This window comes from Helianthus annuus, chromosome 10 (genome assembly GCF_002127325.2).
Source record: "Helianthus annuus cultivar XRQ/B chromosome 10, HanXRQr2.0-SUNRISE, whole genome shotgun sequence".
In the NCBI taxonomy this organism is placed as follows: Eukaryota; Viridiplantae; Streptophyta; class Magnoliopsida; order Asterales; family Asteraceae; genus Helianthus; species Helianthus annuus.
The window spans coordinates 79,331,561-79,341,360 of record NC_035442.2 but is presented as its reverse complement, the minus strand read 5'-3'; the positions used below and the strand labels follow the sequence as shown (position 1 = coordinate 79,341,360).

Here is a 9,800-nt window from a genome sequence, read left to right as displayed (position 1 = left end):
AATGGATATAAGCTGAAAGTAATTGCCCATGAGGCCTCACACATGAAAGACGTATGCGTCAAAATAAATGAGAACTTTGGACCGAAAGAAACGGGTGCCTTGAAAATGAAACTTGGTTCGTTTGATTAAACCAATGAACTACGTAAATAAGGTTTCGGGGACGAAACCTCTTTAAGGGGGGTAGACTTGTAACACCCCGAAAACAAGTTTGATAGTCAAACCACGTTAATATTAATGAACGGGTAAAATACCGTTAGTGGTAAAATTAACCAGGTGAATATTAGGATTTAAACAAATAATCCTAATACTAATTAAAAGGAGAATAAATGCTTTAAAAAAAGTAAGTTTATAAGAAGCCCGAGTTAACAGACTTAAAATAAAACGGGTTATAACTCCCGGGACCCACTAAGTAACTAGGAATATCAACCTAGCTAGTTAACTGTTTTAAAATAATGAAGGAACTTGATATATTAACCTTTTTATAACTTTTAGAAACTAGAGGGACTAAAAGGGTTTAGTGAGAAAATAATTATTATTAAAACAAAAATTAAAAACCTAAAACACTGTGTGTCTGGTCGTAGACAACACAGGGGGCGAACAAGCTTCTTTCAACCAAACCCTAACTAGCCAAAAATCAAGCAATTGGAAGGCCAAATCAGTCCTATATCGAAATCCAAGATTATTTTAGTGATCATCTAAGTGAAGGGATCACAAGGTATGTTAAATTTCATCTTTTGGTTACATCTTAGAATTTTGATGAACATGAGAAATCAAAATCTGAACTTGATTGATTGATATTTAGATGAAATTAGTAATGAAAACATGTCTAGGAGTAAACCCTAGTCAATAACTTGTTGAATTAGTGATGAAAATTATGAAATTGATAATTACCCATACATGCGTTAAGTGGGTGTTGTAATTATGTGATGAACACTGAATTTCAATGTTGAAATAGTGTAGAATTGGTGTTATGATACAAGTCTTAGTATTGTTTATGAATACTAGAAATAAGGGTTTGATTTAATGATTGAAACTTGGTTAAAAAATTAGCCATGAACTAAATAAGAGGTATAGAAATCGTGCCCGCTAGGTGCTTGTTAAAATGCCTAAACGAATGTTTATATGTTGAAATTATGAAAGAAACACGTAATTGGCTAATTTGACTAATTTTGTATGATATGGAACAGTACGGGTTTTAGATATGATGGTGTATGAGAATCACCAAATAGAACTTGAATATATGTTAATTTTAGTTCTAGTTCTTAATTTGACAAAGTTGAAGTTGAGAAGATGGTAAAATTAGGATTCATATGATGACTTCTTGAAATAAATGATGTTTTTGACATCTCTTAGCCTACAATCACTGTGTTATACGTTTCTAACCATTACCAAGAGTTTAATAAGGGTTATAGCCATGGAAATGGGTTGCATTTGATGGTTTTGGTCGAATTTGAAAGGACCCTAAACATGATTTCCGTAGCTTTTTATATGGATTTTGACTAATCTTAAAAAAATCATATAAAATCAACCGTTTATCCGATTTGGGTGTTCTATACCTTTTCGGAAAGCTTATGGAGTAAATTTTTACTGTTTTCAATCATAAGAAACAAATGTGGTTGTTAAATAGGTCAAAAATGTGAATTAAACAGCTGTTCAGAAACCTTAAAAGCTGATTGAAAAATGAAAATATAGTTGTTGTGCTGATTTTATAAAAATCATATAAAATCATAGAAAATTCGTTAGAAGGTGTACCTTATATGCTTGCGAAGGTATTGAAGTTTTCTACGATCCATTTTTGAACATGTTATCTAGTTCGGACTTTAAAGGGGTCATAATGGTCGATTACAGCAGCTGAATAGAAAATCGCTGCACATTAATAATGTTATTATTAATCCAGAAAAAGACATATGATTGCGTATACTTGTTTAGTCATGAAGTATTTATTGTTAGGAACAAATAACATTTTATGTGACATGCTTAAAGTGTTCAAAATCACTTAATAACTAGTTTGTATAAGTAACTTGACTAACGGGTCAAATGCTTAGTGAATGGAAAGAATTATGGAAAAAAATAGTTGTTGAATAAATAGCATACTTTGATGAATAAGTGTGTGAATCCATAAGGTGTGATGGTCATGTTAATGGTTGACTAATCTAATCATCTTATGGATGTGATATGGTAGTTTGACTCTGACAAGCTAGGTAGGAGCGTGGAAATGAACGGGTCAAATGGATACAAGTTCAAGTATGAAGCTCGCAAGGATGCAAGGTAAGTAAAGCTTACACCCAATTTAAGTGTACGTGTTTATTTTATAGGTGATAAATATCACAATGGATTATGTTTAAAAAAAATGGGTTCCGACATGAACCGAAATGAGTCGGAACGAATAAAAACGATCAAAACCATGGTTAATGGTAAAAAGAGGCAAAATTGGTAATTTAGTCATGAATTGACTAAGAATTTATAAGTTTTCTTAAAGTTACTTAATAGCGTAACTAGAAATGGGAAAAAGGGGTAAAAATGGTAATTTAGTCACGTGATGACTAAATGTAAGTTGAGATTAAATAAATACCCACGGCGTAAGCCGAAATGGGTTAAATATGTAAGAAAAAGGAAATTTTGTGGTAAAATCCGAAATGGGTAGTTAAAAACTATGCTTTGAAACAAATGCGAATGTTTGGTCATATAGGCTAAACGGGTCAAATGGTGGTGATAACACCATTTGACAATATTGACTAACGTTGGTTGTTAAGTCGTATGTTCACAGGAGTGAACCGGATGTGGATAATTGCGTCACTATAAAGTAGCGGCTAATAAAAGCAAGGTATAAAACAGGTTTATATGTTGACCCGAGCCAGGTACGCATAAACAAGCTTCTAGTTAAACATACGATTCTTGGTCAATTAATTAACGAAAGTCCTTCATTGTAAAATGAAGGATTAAAATTGACCAAAAAGCCCTCGTTGGGTAAACCGGGCAAACGAACCCTAGAGGTTCTTTAGGAACTTGTATTACGATTATGTAACCCTTTTGATACGTATAAGAATATAGGCATAAACTTTTGTGAGTCAAATGCCTAAGAATAGGTCTTTTTAGTAAAATGACTAACCGAAAAGTAATACTCGGGATAATCGGTTTATTGTATTAATTCACCACAAAAATACTTGTGGTGAAACATAAGTAGACATCTTAAATGTAAAAATGTGAAGTGCGAAAATAGATGAGTGAAATTGATGATTAAATGCATAAAAACCGTTAAACGGGTCAAAATAAAGCAAGTGATGGCTATGTGTTGGAAAATTTCAAAATAAACCGGTGAATGTAAACACGAGTACAAACCTTGTAATGGAAGCGAAAATGCTAATTTTTGGCAAGTCCGGAATGGGTAAAAACGATAAGCAATGAATATTGTTAATAAACTTGTAGTATGATGTTAAAAGTAATGGGTCAAATAATCACACAAAGGATTTTTAAGTCGTTTGCTTATAAATTAGATTTTTATGCAAACCGAGGTGATAAACGGATTCGTAATTTAATTACGGACGTGTGGGAAAAGAATTACGCGAAACGGACCTGTAGATAAAAAGTTATGGAACTTGTTTATACTTGTTTTTAAGTTATCAAAACTAACCTTTAAGTTGGTTTTTGATGTTAGGTGAATGTAGCTACCATCCGGATGTCGATCAAGCATGAAGTGAACCGAACACTATGCAGTTACAAGCTTCCGCACATAGTTTCGTCGTTATTTTTAAACGGCGAACTCAATTACATTACGTTGTATTGTTCTTAAATTGTAAAAGTTTTAATAAACCCGTATTTTCAATATATGTGTATCCATAATTACATATTTATTTTCGTAAACCATACAAAAACTGTTAAATAATAGCAAGGGTCTTACAGAGTTACAAACTTCCTAGTCCATTCTGACTTAAAATCAGTGATATCAAGAGAGGTTAAGCATATGGCTTTTAGTGATTTGTAAATCACCTATGTTAGAGTGAAGTGGGGGCGCTTCAAATGAAATTCGAGGCACAATTCCTAGAGCTCTCGCAGAACCAAGATGGTGTTCCATGACCATAACATACATAACTATGAGGGGTTAGCCCGACCAGGAAGAGTAATTTGTGATGTGTAGTAACGTCTACATAAAAAAGGGGTTGGTTCAAGGACATCGAGTCTACTAACAGCTTGGAGACTTGAGTATATATCACAAAGGAGGGTTCAAAGGGAAACCTACCTGGCCTGCATTACTTAACTGCTGAAATTTTATCGTGACACTTGAGTGTATGGGACGATCTCCATTCATGTGGGGATTGTTGGAATTTTTATGAATAATATTATATTATGAGTGATGATTAATGATTATCTAATAATTGAGCCAAGATGAATGAGATCTTGAGCATTAAGTTTGTGTGTTGGAACCATAAATATGTGGGAAATTGAGCTTGTCCCACAAAGGTGGAGAGATAAATATTTTGTGGATTTATAATCAGAATTCTCTACATGAATGTATTCTTGTGTGACAACTTACACCCAGTGGTAGCCAGGAGGGTGCGAAGCACCCGACACACGCACACGCCCGCGTTCGGGCACAGGACCGGGACGAGGGCGATGGGCATAATGTTTGGCGCTTTGATGGCGCAGTTTGCAGTTCTCACACTCGCATCGCTGCTTGGAGCCGCCTTTATTACTTTTTAGGTGCGTGTGGGCTTGGGTCAGTGGTTTTGTGTGGTCAGCTAGAGATTGTTCAAGTTCCTACCTGTCAAATGATTAAGTCTCATAATTCAATGTGCCATTGAATTCTAAAATTTTTTTTATTGAATTTTGTATTCAATGCAGACTCGTCATTCCGAATTCTAATTAGTTTATTTACAAAGCTTTGTGCTTTGTTTTAGAGACACAGAGAATAGAAATTCGTTTAGTTCATAACACACACAAAATTTCCTAACTTCGCATCCCTGAGAACTCTTGTTTCAAGTATTCTTTCAGGTGCTTGGCTATCCTCGGCAGTACAATCTGCTCTGGCTGTTGTACCCTGGGAAACAGACGTGTTCACCTGGGTGGCCCGAAATCTGTTTTAAGGGAAGCGTGATCTTCACATGCCTCAGTCACCGTTGTTTTATGTTTTTTTTTTATTTCTTCGTAATCAGTTATTGGTTAGTTTACATTTTATATTGTATTTGGTTTCATTTTAATTTAGTTCCTATTTATGTAAAGTAATCTAAATATTCATTAATAAAATTGTTATTTTATTTTTTGAACGGATGTCCTGCAACTTTTCCAAGACATGTATCAAAGCACTCATAAAAAAATAATTTCATATTTTGATTTAAGAGAAAAGTCAAGTGCACTATATATAATTATATCTTTATGTACAACCTCACTAGTAAAAAAAGCAGTAACTAGATCCGTTTAGTTTTTTAATAACAAACTAACGTTTCTTTTATTAGAAAGTATATCAATATGCATCTCATGTTCATATCTCTATAAGTATATCAATATGCATCTCATGTTCATATCTCAATGACAAGAAGTATTATTTTGAAGTATGAATTTGATGAAACAGTGGTTAACCGGGAGGGTTAATTCACTAGTCTCGTCAAGTAGGGTTAATACCTTGTTACCGCGAGGGGTAATTCACTAGTCTCGATCAATGGCCGAACCGTCCTCTAACCTGTATCCTGCACAAGGAAACACACCGTGACTCGTAACAAGGAGGATGGGGTGGGGGTGCTCCTTGTTACCACTCTCCGGCGTGAGGATAAGTATTTGCTTGAGAGCAAAGTGTGTGTTTAAGTAGTATATGTGAGAGAGCAGATTAGCGTTACCTCAAACCTAGTTTGGGACGGGTATTTATAGTCAAAGAGTGAAGGAGAGGGCCGCTTTGCCAGGCCTAGGATCCGACTGACAAAGCATAGCCTTTTTGTAGGTGTGTCAGGAGCGCAGGTCACGGGAGCGTCGGACGCATCCGGAGGCGGTGCCACGTCCTGCTGCAGCTGTCAGTCCATCTGCCAACTTTTAATGCTTGTGGGCTGGGTAGCTGACCGCTGTCAGTGCCCGGACAGACCACTTGCTGGCTTGGTTACTGATGTCAAAGTGGCATTGGCCACTTGTGTGACAACAGGATGCGGTTTTGGGTCGCATTGCTATGTGTGGTAACCGTAGTGGATACTGCATCCCTTCTGGTGACGAAAAGCCATTTTCATACACAAGGTGAGTCTTCTCATCCTTTCCTGAGTGGGAAAGCAAACCGGGTTCGCGCGTGGTCGTACTAACTCAGGTGAAACCTTGTCAATAGGGGTAATGAGTCGGGTGATTGTCACACCCCCAAAATCCACATGCGGAGTATCACCGCTTGGAGGCGTGACTGACCAGGATCAAGCCACCAATCATATTGAACAAGCATGTAAGTAATTTATAAAATCCAACACAATATAATTGATGTCCAAACAAAACATAAACTAAGTTGTAAGCGGAAGCATAATGTTTAAAACAAAGCATAAGTTTAAATGTTTCAAATGTTTAACATGGTACACATCTGTCCATGTCCCACAACGACTACGCCTCCTCGTGCAAGCTCCACAAGCACCTACCGACCTGCAAGGCATGTAACAACGAGTCAATAACAGAGTTGAGCGAGTTCACAGTTGGTTGTTTAGTTGTACCGGTTTGTTTTGAAAATCACAAGTTGTTTCGTAAACCATGAGTTAACCAGTTCCTTTATTTCCCAAACCATATCCATAATTAGTGGGGGCTTCCCCATGTGAACCACTAGACCGTTACCATATCGACAACTGACGAACAATAGTTGTGCCCTACGTTAATGTCTATCATCATTGACAGTTTGCCATGATCCATTTGTACACGCCCGTTCGAACGACACGGTGTGAGGTTTGTCAAAACTAACAGCGCTATTAACTAATGACCCGCTCGTCATCGGCCTCGGCGATTAAGTCGATATAAAATGAGGGACTTAATGATAGAGTTTTGTCTAGTAAGTTTAAGGTTGTTGTCCTACCCAAGGAGGACGAACGTACGTATTCTACCCAACGAGAATACGCAGGATTTATATTGGCATCCTACCCAAGGAGGATGGCCGTACATATCCTACCCAAGGAGGATATGTAGGTTCTGTTTAGTTCTTAACCCATTCCCAACCACCGGGAATCCCATGCCTTAGAAAGAGTGTGAACTCACCTCGGTTTGCTCGGTAGGCTTAATTACTTGCACAACCAATTCAATCAAAGCCTATAGTACGCACGAATACACAATCATAATCAGTGTTTGTTTGTAACAATTCACATGCAATCTATGTCACAAAGGGTGCTTAGGCAATCATTATCAAGTAACACATAGCAGTTATTTCATGTTCATACAGTTCGTGTTCCACATAGTTGAGTTTTCAGTCTATTCTTACATGGGTTTTCAGTTAACAGATTTAACAGAGTTAACATACTAACAGAATTAACATACTAACAGAGTTACATACTAACATAATTAACATACTGACAGAATTAACATACTAACAGAGTAAAAGACTTAACAGAGTTAATATACCAGAACACTCACGAAATCACATGTGACGAAAACACTTAGTGGCGAAAACCCTTTTCTGGCGAAAACCCGTTGGGCGACGAAATCCCAAGGGTTTTCGTCGACTTGAAGCATGGCGAAAACACCTAGTATTTTCGCCTGGCCTCTGTGTTTTCGTTGGTCCCTGTGATTTCGTCTAACCCTAATCGACATCACAATCATTTAACCAGATCAATTCATGAAATCATTCAATCATCATGCAATCATCAGCAAGTTGTTGTGAATATCAAGAACCCTAATCATCACTAATAGTTACTTAATTATATCATCGTCTCTATCATACAGGAACATCAACATAGTCAAATGATTGAATACAAATCATGAATTTATATATAAACCCTAGCTATTAACAGATTCACCATCTCCTCATGACAGAATATCAGATCATCATCATTACACTAAACTATATTGGTGCATCCGTCCGTCGTCTTCGTCTTGTATCGAGTCTTGTTTAGATGTAATTAGATCAGGGCACGAGAATCGAGAATAGTAGATTAAGAAGTGATTCTGGGTGAAATGACAAATTGTCATTCCAAGCGAAATCAGCTAATATCCTTATTCCGCTCGAGAGTTAAATGTTGATTCCGCTCGTAATTGTAATGTTGATTCCGCTTGAAATGCCCGTGCATGTTCAAGCGAAAACCCATGCCTATATAAAGGCTGTTGGATCGAAATCAAGTAGCTAGTTCTTCCGGTTTGCAACGAAGGGCTGCCGAAGTGTTGTCAGAGCTGTACAAGTCATTCAATCAATAGTAACAACAGTTTAAAGTGATATACTAGCTGAATTGTGCTTAGTTTCTTAGTTTCCGCCTCTAAAATTGAGTTTAACTCTTCTGATCGACTCATTCAGGAAGAAGAGTTCTATACAATTCAGCTGTGATTTCTGTTTCTACACCATTCTTTTTCGAAAATCAAAAATTTTTACGGTTAAAATCGGCTCAAATTCACACAGTGCACTCGGAATTACATATTAACATAACCTTAAAAGTTTCAAGTTAAAATTCGATCTAAAACTTGTGATTTTAGTTATTCCGCTTGAAACTACTCGATTGAATGATGACGTCAGCAGCACTTTGAATTTGATTTCGCTTGAAATCACAGTGTATTTTTGATCCCGCTTGAAAGTTTTCAGTTAATTCCGCTTCAACTGAGATTTCGCTTGAAATATTGGGTAATTCCGCTCCAAGATTGTAACATTTGTGCTTGTTATCATTATGAACAGTTCTATTATCAATAAAACAATGTTATTCGATCCCAATGTTTGTTTGGTTGTGTTTTACATTTTTCATGTTTTGACTTTTGTTCAATTTCAAACTCTACATCTCTTTCTGGAGAGTTATACGCTAACTGGTGCTTAAACGTGCTCAGTTTAATGCGACAAATACTCCGGAACATCAACATATACTCAACATACCTTAAATAACCTTTACATAACTTAGAAATAAGTTTTGAAGGCCTTGGTATGGCAAAAACAAGTTAGTTCGCTTACAGGGACTAAACTTGACAAACTGCGAAGGTATGCCAATTTGAACTGTAACGAACATTCCGGAACATGTCCATAAGTTAAACATACCATAAATATCCTTTACATAGCTTAGAAATAGGCTTTTAGGGGTTTGGTATGCTAAAATAAACTTTTGGATCATTCAGGGACTAAAAGTGTAAAAAAGTGCACAAGTTTGCACTTTCGCGCATAACTTACGTTCTGAATACATCCGGATATCCAAAAATTTATGTAAGCATCCTTATATTATGCCTTAATGTTTGGCATGAGAAAAATCCATTCGTCGTGTCATTTGGATCGTCTTTCGCGCTTATGCGCATTCCGTCGTAATTAACCGAACATCGCGATCGTACGGCCAAACGAACCAACATCCGACACATTTTTGAGCATGTTTCATGTCCACAATGTTTAGGCATCATTTTAGGGCCTTGAAGTTGGCTGTACGGGCTTTAGAAGTGTCGGAAATGTCTTAAATACGCAACAGGGACCAAAACTGCCATTTCTGAAAGTATGTTGAGATCAGACAGGCCCAGGCGGCCCGCCTAGTTTGTGCATATCCTGATGCGGGCCGCATGGCCCCTTCAGTAACAGAAATTTTGTCTTTCTTGCAAATTTGGCCTTTCAATCACAACAAAGGGCAATGCCCTTTCACCATTTCAGGAGCTAAGGGTCAAGATAAGGCACCACAACATTTTGACAAGTG

At 36.9% G+C, this 9,800-nt stretch overlaps 1 long non-coding RNA gene across 1 annotated transcript; it reads left to right on the top strand.

Annotated features, from left to right (window-relative positions):
* The first annotated feature begins 591 nt into the window (after nucleotides 1–591).
* Nucleotides 592–3,809, top strand: LOC110881613. The gene is made up of 4 exons (XR_002559822.2): nucleotides 592–715; nucleotides 2,183–2,268; nucleotides 2,768–2,858; nucleotides 3,656–3,809. It is a non-coding gene; the product is annotated as an uncharacterized LOC110881613 (long non-coding RNA).
* The last annotated feature ends 5,991 nt before the right edge of the window (nucleotides 3,810–9,800 follow it).